The 16,559-nt window shown below is 36.7% G+C and overlaps 1 protein-coding gene across 4 annotated transcripts in view; it reads left to right on the top strand.

Moving 5' to 3' along the window:
* Positions 1-16,559, top strand: part of LOC100892714 (paired box protein Pax-6) — a 75,822-nt gene that overhangs the window by 44,366 nt on the left and 14,897 nt on the right. The gene's annotated exons all lie outside the window — the stretch shown is intronic.

Below are 16,559 nucleotides of genomic sequence, written 5' to 3' on the forward strand. Positions count from 1 at the left end.
AGCTCTGCCTATGGAGCAGCTTATAAAATGATGGTCTTTGAGTAAACGAGGGCAGGGATGGAGCGGGCGGGGCGACATACTTGCACGGGGCCGGAGCTGCGGTGTATTCCACCCCCGAAGCATCGTAAAGGTGTCATTTTGCGACTCGGAAACTGTCTTCTAATTCCCGCCCAAGTACCTCAAGATCCCCTTCTATCGTCAGGATAATTCTAGTGATATCGTGTTTCGTCGTGTCGAAACGCTATCTTTGCATAGACACCCGATATGCAATTCGATCCGTTGCGGTGCGCGCGTCCTGGCGTGCTCAATCCATGGAGCTTACTTAGCACGGCAGCCAAGTGTTCATGCTTTGTTTATTTCATGAAACGGCTAAGAGCAAACTGAAGATGTTGTATGGTTTCGCTTCATCACTTTATGATGTGCTTGTCATAATTACTGACAGGTTTTTGTCACTTGATATCTGTATTGTTTGCTTTTCTTGCTCTTACCAAAGTTCTTTAAATTAGGCCAATAAAAACACAAAATATGTTTATGTTTTCTTTAACAAAACATAATATGTCATCAAGAATATATACATCTCTTTTTTTCTAGACGAAGTTCCAGTTCCAATTCATAGATAGGTAGTTTAATCCATTGTTTGTAGTGTTGCGTACGTCGCATCTATACAATATTGAGAAGAACTGTGTGTCAGTTAGGAAAGATTGCAGCAAGCCTTTATTAATATGATAATCCCAAAAGTTTCTGAATTTCTATTCGTGTCGATTCTGAAGTCAGAGGAAGCCATCCTTTTTTCTGTGAAGTTTTTACGCTCTTAGACCTCTATCATCTTTGTTCCCTTTTACATTTTTTAATTTGTGATAGGGATACTTCAGATTTGCTGACATGTGCATGACAAGCACTTAGCACTTTATCGAACAGGACATGATATTATTTTGACCTGAAAAACCTATTTCTCATGAATAGGCAACGGGCAATCCAGATGTCGTAATTTTCATCCTAGATCGCGTCCTCCTCTTTGTGCTTGGTGTACCCCCCCCCCCTCCTTTCTCTCTTCAATTAAAGGTATAAAAGATCCCCGACAAACCCATTATCCAAAAGCATACACAGTAATAAAAACCGTTTAATGTAAACGAATTCCCCATCTCTGTCGATTCTCCTCCATAAATACATTGCTCTGATGATGATGATGATCATCATCATACCGTTACAGAGATCCATTGTCTCATGTTGACAACGCCACTTTTTAAAAGGTATCTGCCTTTCTCGTCCCTTTTTAAAATTACAAATTCAAACACCCCTGATGATTATCATCATCCACAGGACCAAAATGAGGCAATTTTTGTTATTTGCCTTTTGCATTTTCCTTTCTCTCACTCTCCGGCACTTTAAAAAGTAAACAGGGAAAGTATGAGGAGGCTAAAAAATGGCTGCGCTGTGGTTATTAAGGATGGCGTTTGAACGTGAAGAGCAGGATATGGAAAGCGAGGAACATGTTATTAGTGTCACAGCATGGGGTGCCCCAATCTCCCAACTACATTACTGATGATTCAGTTCAGTCGCATATCTTTACCCGCCTTGACTGCCAGGTTCACTGAAATATGGCGCCCTCACTCCCCCAAGACCCCCCCCCCCCCCTCTCTCTCTCTCTCTCTCTCTCTCTCTCTCTTTCGTATAAATCCTTGCACCTTTAATTCGCTCGAACCCTATCCGATCCCCTTTTTGTTTGGTACTCATTCGAGCCAATATTTGATATATATATTACCTAATGTCCACTTATTGGCGTATATTAAGAAACAAAGGGAAGACGATCGGGTAATGCATTTCCGCCAATTAATATATAATATTTTAGTGTCCGAATTCGAAACACAACTCACTCCTTCATCAGAAAGGTTAAACACACACACACATACACACACGCACACACACACACACACATATATATAGGCCTATATAAATATCGCGTGAATATATAATTATATATTTATATATGTTACAAATGTGTAAGTATATATATTTCAATTGTTCTGTCAATTGTTTATTTTCGGCAAAATGGCAAAAAAGACACAAATCTGATTATTAAGTGCCATTTATTTGACTCAAACGAAACCGCGCGTAATGTGTTGCCCCCTCCCCCATTTCTTTGCCTCTCTGCCTCTCTTTCTTCTTTCTCCTTCTCTCCTTCTGTGTTCTCACCCCCCCCCCCCTTCTCTCTCTCTCTCTCTCTCTCTCATTCTTAATATTTCATTAATGCGTTACCTTTCTCTCTTTCTATCCTCTATTTAATTCTTCTAACCAACCTCTCTCTCTCTCTCTCTCTCTGTGAGCTGTGTTATCTTCCGTGTTTAATACGACTTATTCAACACGTTCCTTGATCTGCTATGACTATGTTTTTTAACTATATTGTCTAAATACCAAAGATATAGCTCTTTCATGAATTGCACTTGAACATTATATCTTAGTATCAGAAGTTTATCACATTCCTTCAGCTGGTATGGGTCTTGTATCTTAAGCAAACTCATTTGGGACATAATTGTGTGTATTGATATTAGAATTAAGTTTCTACCGATTTCTTATATTCCATTTCTCTTTTCAAGTCTATTTTATAAGCAAGGCGCTCCGGCATATCCCTCTGTTTTATGTAATTCTTCATTCTTCCGCCTGAATCGACCCGTCTCACCGCAGCTGACATCCCGGTGCACGGGCAATCCCGGGGAGAGTTGAGGGAAGGAATCGACCGACGCGGCTTGCTGCAAACCGCTCTCTAAAAATAAAATATATTTTCGACAGTCAATGTCGCCAGACTTTTCCCCAGCGCGTCGGCGGGCGGGCGGTAGATGGATGCCTCGGTAGTTGTCGTGTAAGCTTGGTTCTAGTGTTGAGTTCGTCATCAGCGTAGCACTAGGCAGCAATGTCTACGGTTAAGCGTACTTTTAAGTGCGGCCAAGCAGAAGAAGGATAGGCGAAGAAAATAGTCGAGTTCTCCGCAGATCCCGGAAATTACTCTTTTCTTGTGATTGCGTGTAGGAAAAGAGGCTTTCTCTTTCTCCCCTCATCTTTTCTCGTCTCCCTTTACCAAAGGTGATTTAAGAAAAGGGGAAAATAAAGTTAGATGAGATTAAGAGAAAGGGTGTTTATAAGAGATATATTAGGGTCAAGCAATGATGAGGATATGATGACGTTAAAGGCATTCTTGAGAGAATAGCCTCGGGTAGGTTTCGGGGTAATTTTGAAGGGCACCTGCCTATTTACCAAGGACAGAAGGCGCAATAGAAAAGACGCCATATTCTAAGAAAAACTTAAGACTATTGATCTCTACCCCGATGTTTATAAATGTATGACGGCAGGTCTTAATTCTCACTGTCCCACTTTGCTTATATATCAACTATTTGTTAAATAGGTGAACATTATTTTCGCTAAAGATTTGCATTAGCTTTTCAAGGTTTTATGGTTTTAAGATATGAACTTTTAACCTCTAACACATCTTTAGGCATGATTAGCATAAATAAAACAGTTTCGTCCTAGAACGAGAGATATTACAAAGCATTATATTATAATTATAGGACAGTTGATGAATTAAATACAAATGAAAAGACAAAGAAGCATATATTCATTTGAGTTTTTTTTAAAGACCTTTTGAGAATTTATCATCTATTTCTTGGTGGTGCTATATTAGAAAGGGCTGTAGAAGTATGATTTTCATTCAAAATCAACTTTATTAATGTGTATTTCGAGTTTCAATTGATGTACATTAAATTAAAAATGTTATAGAAATCTGTTTAATTAGTAATCACATATGATAAGTCAGACAATATTATAGATCGTGTGTACCAATACAAAAACTGTGACAGCACTATTGGCGACTGATCGTTGCATTTAATAATCAGAAGAAGAAAACAAGAAAAAACTGTTATTTTTAATTAATATTTCTCAATGCTTTCTCTCCTTTTTAACCGGGCTGCGGGAACAAAAGGGAATGATCTGAATTTAGTCCTAAGGAATAACATCCCCAAAACAAATATAATTCCTTGTTATTTGTTACAAAAATGATACATTATACATGTAATTTACACATTAGTATATACATGTAATTTACACATTAGTATATACATGTAATTTACACATTAGTATATACATGTAATTTACACATTAGTATATACATGTAATTTACACATTAGTATATACATGTAATTTACACATTAGTATATACATGTAATTTACACATTAGTATATGCATGTAATTCACACATTAGTATATACAAGTAATTTACACATTAGTATATACATGTAATTTACACATTAGTATAAACATGTAATTTACACAAGTTTAACACGTCACAGCTTTCTGCTTGCTATACGGAGAGTACACGAACTTTAGAGATCAAATATTATCATTATTCGTTTCCCTCCTACTGTAGACATACAATACTGAGTTACTTTAATGCTGACGAAGATGAAATGAGGTGAATTCAGTTAGAAAAATCAGCCTTGAGGCTTAAAAGACGAGACGTAGCTTGCTTTTTTTCCTCCCTTCCCTTCTATATGTTATGAATGTGAGAGGACATTGTATTTATTGAATCACGGTTGACTACATTTATGCGCTATTTTTAGATCGGCATAATTATCAACCCTTCCTTCTCTCGGCCTGCGAAATTACACGGAATTATGCTAAGAGAAATGCGTCTGTTTAACATCACAATTGCCACCTTTATGAATAGTGATCGGAATTCGTCATGAAAGAATACTTGAATTTAAAGATGAAAAAGCAACAACATCTTTTTTAAATCTTGTATAACTTTCTCTTTTATTTCATATTTTCATCTTTATGCAATTTTTTTAATATTAAATTATTTTCAGATTTCCAAATTATACAAGTACGGATACAACGAAATTATATAACTATGTGGTTATTTACTTACGTTAGCATGGTGTAGTTAAGTGATAATGCACACTGTTTATTAATATTTTACATATACAATTGTTTGTGTGTGTAATGTTTACTGTATGTTTTGTTTAGGTAACAAGACTACAATATAGAAAATAGCCTTATATATTTTCATTACGTTTCAATAAATGTATGATATATAAATAAATAAATACACACATACATGGATATAACTATATAGATAAATGAATAAATAGATAAATATATAAATATATAGATGAATAAATAAATATTTATATAAATACATTTAGCCCTTGTAAGATTATGTTTCCGCCATAACGAAGTTGGAGTAACCCAAAGTATGCAAATTTGGCCTGTCTATTATTGTTAGATTTTCCGAGAAAGCTCTCGGTTTCAAAGAGGCAATGCTGATAGAATAAAAAACAGAAACAGAAAAGAATAATTATCAGCCAGTCTAGCGGGGAAAAAAACTATTGTGTCGTAACCTTGTAAAAGGGCAAAAAAATATATCATTTTGAAAAAGGGCTACCATAATCCCGGTAGGAGCAGCACATCAAAGTAATTTTAAGTTTAATAAAGTAATCCCAAACGTGTTATTAAAGACACACTTTGCAAGGGCATGTTATCATATAATTATGAATAAAATCCGCTACCCTCTCGGTTTTGTGGTTTCGAGAAGCTCTTATGTTTTCGACACGATTGTCAACCTTTTTTCTTTTCATCCTCTCTTGCGGTTAGTTAAAGTTTTATTTCAATGTCTTGTTTTACTCGCACGGAAATATAGTTCAGGTCATAACATCTGAATTGTTTATACCAACCTCTTTGCAGTATCATTATCATGAAATCTTGCTTCCTCTCCTTTAGATCGTGTCCCTATTCACGCCATGTTTATAGGGGCCCACGCTTCGTTCTCATTGCCGGTTGTACAAATGAAAGACGGAATGAATACAACAACATAGGTTATGACGTGCGCATGCGCAAAAGTTTCTGCCTGACTTAATCCTTTTATTACAGTCGGTCTGCCAGGATGAAGAGGGAAAAAAGTTCATGTTGGGGTCACGGTCGGTAAAAATTGCCTAAGTGTATTATAGCGATTGCCAGGGGTTGTACAAACTTTGGTCCCAGGTTACCGAAGACAAACATTAGAAACTGTATGCAAAGCCCCTCTTGGGATGTGCTATAGCAATATCATTGGACAAAAAGGGAATAGAACGAGGAAGTGCTTTTTAGTTGCTTAAAAGTATTATCGGGAAAAATTGAAGAAAACAGTATTGAGAAACATATTGAAAATAAGGCATCTGTTGTTCTTTCAATCTCTCTTTCTGACCCCTTCTCTCTCGTGTTCTAAGACAAGTATATCGATATAATTTCTTGCTGAGAAGTGTGTGTTTATAATTAAACAGTGGAGGGCATATGATTTAAACACCGATCGTCTTTACCCAACGTTACCCAACGTTTCATATACAGTGTAGAAGTATTTTTGCTCCTCATTTCCCTCTCTCTCTCTCTCTCTCTCTCTTTCTCATTTCTTCATTCTACCTTTCCCCATCCTTATCTCTTTCTTCCGTCTTCTCTTCTTTATTTTCCTCTCCTTCTCACTCTCTCTCTCTCTCTCTTCATCTTTTTAATATTATTTCTCTCTAATATTTTACTCCTACCACGAGTTGATGTATCTTCAATTATTACTAATCAAAACATGAGATAGGGAATTGTCCGCTTTTTCAAATCCATGGAAAAAACACCGAATTCTACGAAAAACCGCCGTAGTACATAGCTCAACTCCGCATACCACTGTGTATGGTGTTACTGGTTGTACGCGGCGCCGCAAGTGAGGCGCCATAACGCGTCCCCACATACCGTGTGTTTGGACAGTTTTGGTTGGCCGGACAGTTGATTCAAAACAGTAGTTTAAAGAAATGACATACACCTATGTTAATAGTCTTATGTTACGAATGATTCGAAAGGACGAATATTGATGATGGTTAGAGCTATTTGGTGCTTACTCTTCGTTAAAACAAAAAGTGATTGGTTTTACAGTTTTATACGAGTTAACCTGATCTACCCATGCGAAGATTAACAAAATCAAGGAGATTAGACCTTGGTATTCAAATAGAAGCCTACAATATTATATCCTGGTTGTAGAACTACATGTATCTATCTATATATTGTGTAGCATCAGTCATGTAGACCTGCGATCGGCGCACACATAGCGGTTGAAGCAAGTGAAGTTAGGAGAATGAAAGGCAGCTCTCCTCTTGCCGTCTACAGTATGATGTTGACATACACGTTGTATCTCCACATCACCTAGGGGCACGTCCATGTGCATCCCTCACTCGAGTGGAAGAATGGATATACTTGGAGGGCATGCAGAGGATGGGTGAGAGAAGGAGGGGAGAGGTGGAGTAGGGAAAGAGGAATGGGGTGAAAAGAAGGAGGGGAGAGGTGGAGTAGGGATGGAGGAACGGGGTGGAGATAAGATGGAGAGAGATGGAGTAGGGATGGAGGAACGGGGTGGAGATAAGATGGAGAGAGGTGGAGTAGGGATAGGGGATATGGTGAGAAGAAGGAGGGGAAGGGGGATTAGGGAAAGAGGAATGGGGTGAAAAGAAGGAGGGGGAGAGGTGGAGTAGGGATGAAGGAACGGGTGGAGATAAGATGGAGAGAGGTGGAGTAGGGATAGGGGATATGGTGAGAAGAAGGAGGGGAGGGATGGAGTAGAGATGGGGTGAAAAGAATGAGGGGAGAGGTGGAGTAGGGATAGGGGATAGGGTGAGAAGAAGGAGGGGAAGGGGATTAGGGAAAGAGGAATGGGGTGAAAAGAAGGAGGGGGAGAGGTGGAGTAGGGATGGAGGGATAGGTGGAGATGAAGGAGGGGAGAGGTGGAGTAAGGGTAGGGGGATGAGGTGAAAAGAAGAAAGGGGGAGATAGAATCAGAATAGGGGAATGTGGTGAACAGAAGGAGAAGAAATGGGGGATAGGAAAAGGAGAAGGGTGACAAGAATGAGGGGAAGTGGAATGGGTAGAGGATGAGTAGAAAAGAGGGCGTGGATGGGGTTTAGAGAAGAATGACGAAACAATGATGTGAGGAAGGTAAGAGGACGGAAGGACGATATATGAAGTTCTTGACGATGATCTCCTAAAGAGGTTTTGATTCAGAAATGGTCAAAAGAGAGGAGAAAGGGAGGGCAGAGTAAGATGTGGTACTTTAAGTATTCAGATAAATCATGTTATCATTGACATTGTAAGAGGAAGCGGGACAGGAAAACGCTTTTTCGGAATATGATAATAAAAGCGTTTTGTGTTCGACGGACAAGAAGCCTTCAAAAACAATTGTGACTTTGTACATGATGTTTGAAGTATGAAATTAACGTGGTTGACTTAAAAAGTGCGAGCATTTCCAAAGTAATTAAAATAAAATCAGAAAAGGTTACAAAAGTATGGAAATTGGTAAAGGCGTCAGTTTAAATCAAGATTTTAAACGAAAGGTATACCAAATATTGGTGATCCTATAGTGGTGATAAAAGTGGGAGAGAAGATATAATTATGAAGATGGCAAAGGGCGTACCAGAGCCCACCTCTTTGCTGCAAATTCCCCCGGCCGCAATGGCAGGGGAAACCCGGGGATGGGATTGCGGTCAGCCGTCTACTAATTGCACGAAATTGCGTAGTGCGGGTCATAATGCGAGAGCGTCAAGTTTAGGTGGCCTAACTTCAAAGAAAGAAAAGAGAGGTGGGAAGAGAGAGAGAGAGACAGCGGGGAGCGAAAACAAGAGAAGGGTGAGGAAAGAGGGAACAGGATGGGAAAATAAACGGGGAGAATGAAAGGGGGAAATTTGGACGTGCGATGGTGTAGAAGTAACGTGTTTTTATCAGGCAATTATTGCGCCATGTGGCAGCGAGTTTTCTTTCTTGTTTCTCTTCTCAGAAGCTACCATACACAGAAAATATCGACTTTGACAAAAACTGCGCGCATCTATATTGGATGGAATATATTGTTTGAAAATCCACGTAAAGCTGTATTTTGGTGGGGTTATACTGTGACTTTATTGGGTAAAAATTCGATCTTGCCACCATCGTGGTTGAAAAGGGGGAAATTTATTTCACAAGCATGTTAAACATTTAGGTTTTTATAGTACATTACTACTTTTAAGCTAGATATGTTATAATGACAAGTAAGTTTCTTTCGACTTGCCTTTTCTGCGAATTATAAACATTGCGATCTGATTTGAACATTCTTGTCACAATGTGTTTGTCTTTTTAAACGTGAGGTGTAAAATAGTCTGATATTTCGTAAATCATTACATCTCTGAATATCTTGTCATTTAAAAACCTAAAAGTCGTATCAGGAGAAAAGAAATTCGCTTTCAATTTACGCATTAACCACAGAACGAATTACTACTGTTAAAGTTTATTCATTTTATTTTTCATGCAATATGCGCAAATTTCATATTTTCAGAATCCTGGGAATTGAATGATATCGTTGATATATCCTTTGGTGAAAGTTATTACACTCTCAGACCAAAAATGACGTGTTTCTCTTTTCAAACGTTTGCTAGAAGTAGTTATTTGTCTGGATGAACTTTGTATTTAAAACTAATGTTTGAATAAAGTGTATATCACTGCAAATTAAAGTGACCCACAAGACTGAATTGTAAAGAAGAAAGAAAGAGAAGTAAAAAAAAAAAAAAAAAAACTTCTACAAGAATGGGAACTGGAAGTAGAAAAATCCACCACAAATCGCTAGATTTTAGTACTATCAATCTGGAGGGACCTAATACGCTTTTCTTCTTCCAAATATCAAACTCAAATCAAATGCTTTTTGCTTGTAAGTACAATGATAGATATAAAATGGTTAGTTACCACATCACCGCAATAGATTTTAAAATAACATTTTATTTGAAAATAGATTAAAACGTTCTTATCCTTTAGGGGATTGAAAACAAAAATAAACGCAATGTCGTTGAGAAGCCGAAGATAGATTATGGCTTAAAAAAGGCATCAATAAAGTGCTCCATTATCGTTTTCAAGATATGATATTTACTCAAAAGGTATACTGAAACAATACGTAATAAATGGAATATTTTGACTATATTTATCATGTTGCATCCAAGACATTGGGGTATAGTATAACGTGTTCTAAAATTGAGCAAAGTTGTATTAAAACAGTATAAAGTCTTGTGCTGTAGTGCTGATGATGAAATTATCCATACCTAAAACTTAGGCATTTTTGTTGTTTTTTTAATTTAATTTAAAGGATAATTAATTAATTAATTAATTAGTTAAATTAATTAATTAGTTAATTAGTCGACTAATTACCCAATGGAATTGGATTGTTCATGTATATTGGAGGTGGGTTCATAGGAATGATGATCGCGATCCCATAATAGAAGGAAACACCAGAAAATCGAAAACAGGTTTAATCAGGTCATTCTACAAAAAGACAGTGACATTTGACTTTTCTTTTTCTCGTTTTCTCCCTTTTCCTATTTTCTTTAAAACCCTATGGCATTCATATCAACAGAATATTGTACAAAGTAGCATAAAAACAAGTTGTATGTATAATCTGTTTGCATTGGGAGGATCCCTTATCATGTGATCCATCTTTCATATCTCCCACCTGACTAATCACGTGATAGATCTTCCCATAGGCGGGTAAAAGATTTGCATGTCATGTTTCCTTTCGTCTCCAAGTGTGACATAGATTTCGTGTCATTTTTAGATAACATCTAGGAAAGGGATTTGAATTTCTTAGTGAGATTAGAATAACTGTAATATAGGTCCTAATCAAGAATCTGCTTATATATTCTGACAAGTTGAACTCCCAAGAAATTGAAGATTAACGACTCGGGAATCACATGGGTGTTCTAAAGGGACTTCTTACCGATACAGACATAACGTTCTATTTGCTTTTCTTGGAATTATGACAGATTTGCTTGTTAAGTATAGGATAATACCGATTCTAATCTCCTTGATAATCCTATGCAAAGGTGATTATTACAAGATCTGTCTAGGATAGTTTTCATAAAATAACGATCGTTGCTGTTTCCCCCTTTTTTTTATTGGCGCTTCGTATCAAATTTGAGGATACTTAAGACAGACGAGAAACATTCGCAAATACGTCAGCTTCATTTTTTTCGAAGAGGCGAGTCATATTACAATTCTGACTATACTCGTAGCTCAAAACTTCCATATGTCCAGGGATGAAAAGAAATCCTTCTGTTTTATTGTTAGATTCTTTGTTAGAGTCAAAACACTTATCATGTAACCTTTACATAGCAGCATTTTGCTTTCGTCAGCTTCTCAATGATGCTAAACGCCTTATATTTGTGCTGTCATGTACGCGAACTTAGAAACGAAATGTATACATTTCTTCGTGATAAAAATTAAACGTCTGCAGACAATAAATATTTAATGATAATATTCATTTGATGACGTCGTAAACTTCCGTTCGAAGCCGCTTATAATGATGGAATGATTTACCACTTGGTTTATATGAAGACCTTCAGAAGAGACTATCGAGAAACCGCTAACAAGCAAAATGCTATAAAATTAACAGGAATTAAAAACACATTTAGGAAGTTTATGTAAATACAGATAGTTGGGATAATGTTGCGGCTAGATTTATACTTCCTAATCTTCTTATTATTAAAGGCCATCGCATTGTCATGACTGCAAATATTCGAGTATTTTTTTGAGGTATTGTTACTTTACAAATCCCATAGTTTACAGCGCTTCTGTTCGGCTGCCTTTTTGTATTTTCATGGGTTCGCGTGTCAGCTCACGTTGATGTGTATTATTTCGAAAGGGTTGTTGCACTTTTCCGTTTCCTTTTTAAGATTGTTATGATGTTCAAGCTAGCCGATGAATTTAAACGTTTTTTACAGCGCCCCTCACCGCCGTCTCCCCGTCTGTATACGTTCTTTTCTCTCCTCGAAAATTGCCTTGAGCAAGTCAGCAATCATTGTATAATTCTCCATTTTCAACAACTTTGAGGCAGCCTTCTCTCTCTCTCTCTCTCTGCCCCGCTCTCTCTCTATCTTTCTCTCTCTCTATCCCTCCCTCTCTGTTTTCCCCTGTTTCTCGCTCCCTTCTACCCACTCACTCCGATTTTCTCTTTCTCTCTTTCTCCCTCCCTCTCTCCAAATGTGGATCCAGGGATTCACATTTTGAGGGGGCGCCCGAAAAAACACACCTTACAATGAATGCGTGCTATTGAGAGCGCGAGCAAGCTTTATACGTCCATTCTTCAACAGGGGAACGCGCACCTTCTGTTCCTGCCCCCCCCCCTCATCCCCCCTCTCTTCATCTGCACATACTTCTTTCCCACTATTCTCTTTAATTTACTCATGTCGTTTATTGCCCAGTCATTTATCGGTCAGTCATATAGCAAATGTACCTGCATCCTCGAACGATGCATCTTTATTTGTTTCGAATCCTCCTCACAGAAAATAGACGTGTAAATTCTAGACAAAGCCATAGAAATCTCATTGATCAAATACACTGTCTAGAGCAATAAAGGAGATGAAAATTTCATTCCAATTTGTTGTCGACTTATGGATTAGCGATGGAGTTCCAATCAAGCTTTCATTTCCCAATGATTTGTTATGTTTTTTGTTTTTTTTATCATTCTCTTAGGTAACCACAATTTTAATTTTCAGTTTTCAGTAAGATATAACTTTCTCACACTCTTTAATGTTATTATTGTTTCTGTCTTTTCCCAACCAACAAACGCTCTTTGCTGTCTTTCAAAAGTTCTTTCTTTACCTGTAATGTAATAATGGAAAAAAATGCATAGCTTTGCGAAACTTGGGAGTCTAATAGAATATTTTGTAGTTATCCTGATTTTAGTAAACGTAACAATGACATAGCTGGCGCTCTTTATAGTTCTTCTGGAGATATAGTCTGAACAACCGTAGCATGAAAATATGAGGGCTTTAAATATGTACCGTTTTTCTATTAAGAAATAATCATTCAAAAAAGAATACATAAATAAACAAACATCTGAATGCCAGTGTGACCGTTTAGATCTAAATGTATTTTGAAAATAATGTATTTTGAAAATAAGAAAAGTATTTGAGTGTAGGCCTATGTTAATTGGGGGCTACCCGGTACTCGGTAGCTACAGTTCGTAAGGAAATGTTTTTAACAGAGACATGTCCTTGTGAAAAGGATACAATATTAGAATATAATATGACACCCTAATGACTGCACATCAACATGAAATCATCGTATTCATCATATTTTCGTTACTGTTTAGACCTTTCATTGTATATTTTCCTGTAATATATAACATTAAAACAGTAATAAAGACAAATATTTGTCAAATTTTTTCTCTTGTGTTACGGCCAAGATATTCAAAACGTAGACAATTTGAATTTATATATAATTATATTGTTCACATGTTTCGTGGGTTAATTAGGGGGAATTTTTTTTAAATTTTCATTCAGACGATTTCAGAATTTAGGGGAAACGGTTTATTCTACGATTATTTATTTTCAAATGCGCCCGTGAGTATTTGCTGTCGATTCGGCGCCTTACAAATCTCGAATATTATGATGTCCTGTATTATTATTTAGAAGACATACGGATAAAACAATATGACTTGATTGAGTTCGTATCACTTAAGAATGATCATAATTACGCTAAAGTATGTTTGAAGTCAAGACAAATGCAAACCAAACCACTAAACTGATAATTACCACAGGCAAAAATTATTTTGATATATAATTCATATTTTCACAATGTGGATATAAGATAGATCATGTTGAGAAAAAATATATATGAGAATGACCTATATTCGAGTTTTTAAATCAAGAAATGTAGAAATCCTTGAAATATTTGAAGTTTGAAAAAGTGAGAAAACAAAATAGCAACCTTCCTCAGAACTATTATACCCCAAAGCTTATTCTTGAATTCTTTGTATAGTTGTATAGAGAAAGGTGCCGAAAGAAGAAAAAGGAAAATGGAATCGCTTCTTGTAAATAATTAAATTCAAAAGTACGCCAAGAAAAGTTGGAAGAGGGGAACGGGTAGGGAAATAATAGGGAGTATAGAAATATGAAAATTAGAGTACTTTTGTCCGATAGATTTCTTTCAATTTTTCACAATTGTCAAGTAAAAACAGCCGAGTATCGCTATGCAGCGTGCATGCATGCATTGTATGGACTGTCACATTCAAGATTGTGTTTACCGCTGCCTAATTTGTAAAGTTGACAATACATATCGTATGAAAGTCCATCGAGAAAATAGTTTTGAATATTTCCTTTGGTAATTGTTTTAATTATGAGCTTACATCTATAATCGAACAAGCGTTGGGATACAAAGAAATAGAATATTTCATTTTATTTCTGCTCCTTTCTTAAATTTAGAATAAAGATCTGGTTGAAATGGAGGTATGTGTAAAATATTAAACCGAGACAGATATTTTAGTCCCCAATGCCTTCACCTACGATTTAACCGAAATCAGTACTCTATACCAGAATCTATTGCCATATATACTTTCAAAAGAATTCAATATACATGTATTTAGTTCACTGAGTGCGTGCGTTTTAGTTTTCTCTCTTTTAAACAAAAACTTCCCACAAGTGGTACAATTAATAGTAACACCGTACTGTGAGGTCCATTTCTATGAGGAAAATCGAAATTTACTCAACAATTCACAAAGTTTCAGCATGGTTCACCCACACAACACATAAGAAGAATATATATATATATATATATATATATATATATATATATATATATATACATATGCATGTCAATGCTATCAAAAGCATGTTTGAATATGATCAGATATATAATTTCACTAAATCGGTCCAATGTTTCATTGAATGTTGTGTTAATTATTTATTTGACCTTAAAACTGAATTTTTGCGGGGTGAGTAATCATTCGGGAAACCAAATTGCAAACCGAATGGGCCGAAAGGTAATTGTGCACTTTTGTTACGGAATTTATTGTCACGTGTGAAGTAGAAAAGACTCTAGATCGAGGACTGTTTTGTGTCTTTTCATACAAATAAAGAGCTTCAATTGAATGTACTGTTGGACGAATAAAGAGCCTCACTATTCTCTGTTGTTTATTGCAAAATTGCACTTTAGAGTCTAGTGTCATTGAACGCACTTGAAATAAGTGTTTCTTTTATGATTAAAAACTTGGTGCATGCAATGGTGATTTTTCACCATGCTATATTTTGACAGTCTCGTGCAGACTTTTGGCAGAGTTGGTTAACAGTAGCAAGTTTTGAAGTCACCAGTTGATTGAGACCCGCCAAATAAAGAACTGTGTTGTCGATTGGTTAGCTATCCACCTGGAGAAAGTTGAGTCACTCTAAGATTACTTGATATTCCTCTTGGAGAACATTATCTTTAAGGAAAGCTGAGGAAAACGTTTAGAAAGTTCTGCATTATCTGTCTACCACTACACTTTTCTTTCTTCGTTGTTTGTCGTAGAACATAACCCATTTGTCATAGCTTCTCGTTGAAACAATCGCAAATTTGATGCTAAAGTGCAGATGAACTCTTTAATTGCATAACCGAGGGAATCCCCCATTTGATTACCGCAGCCAATTTGCCTTTTACAGTTACATTCATACACTCTGCCAGGGGAGGATATCTACAGGTGATCTTGAAAGCTGTATTTGGATTCATGAAAGTGGATATCATCGGGATTAAAGTCAAAGGAGACTATATTCCTTGAGTCAACGATTCCCACTTGGTGACATACCTTCACTGTCAATGCTCCTTCGGAAGAACTCTTTGGTTCGTCTACATCTTCATGGGATCTACCTACCACAAGATAACCGAAAATCACCAATAATAAGTTGACACAAAAGTCAGTAACAAGGGGATGCAGGTATCTCTTTTGCGGCGAGAGCGTGTGTCTGTCTTTGATCTGAAGGGGGTATAGTGAAAGCCGTCTAGTAGGCGTTTGGAGCATCCCGAACCCAAGACTTTCCATGCCGCAATTTGGCGAGTACTCTGGGACAGGTTGGATGCCGTGGTTTGAGAACGCTAACACCTTCTGTACGTTTTTATCACACATGTTGACTCAAAAATCTGAAGCCAAAGAAATGAAACAGCATTTTTTTTCATAATGATAACGATAATGATAGTAAAATATGATTATACAGCGCTTGACACTACTATTTCTAAGCACTGTACTATAATCATATCTGTAAAGTCCTAGTTGTCTTGTTGTTGTTAGTTGTTGATTTTTGTTCTTGATGAAGATATGTAAACAACAATAGTAAATCATCAGTTGATTTGACTCATCAGAGGCAATTCACTAAACTTGTAATTATACTAAGCAAGAAGCTAGAGCTCTGTGATCATTATTATGTTCTTAAGCTCATGATGATAGAACTATGTTCCTATTTCATGATATTATTTGCCTCCATTTTCTCTCTCTTTCTCTCTCTCTCTCTCTCTCTTTCTCTCTCTCTCTCTCTCTTTCTCTCTCTCTCTCTCTCTCTCTTTCTCTCTCTCTCACTTTCTCTCTCTCTTTCTCTCTCTCTCTCTCTCTTTCTCTCACTAACATACACACACTTATTCCGCATGTGTTTCTTTTTCAGACTTGTCACTGTTATTTGTATTTCGTCGGTGGGGAAAAAACAGGAGAGAGCTCCTTGTTTTTGTTTCCACATAACACATGTAATAC

Source organism: Strongylocentrotus purpuratus, unplaced genomic scaffold, assembly GCF_000002235.5.
Source record: "Strongylocentrotus purpuratus isolate Spur 01 unplaced genomic scaffold, Spur_5.0 spur5_scaffold_18, whole genome shotgun sequence".
Classification (NCBI taxonomy): Eukaryota; Metazoa; Echinodermata; class Echinoidea; order Camarodonta; family Strongylocentrotidae; genus Strongylocentrotus; species Strongylocentrotus purpuratus.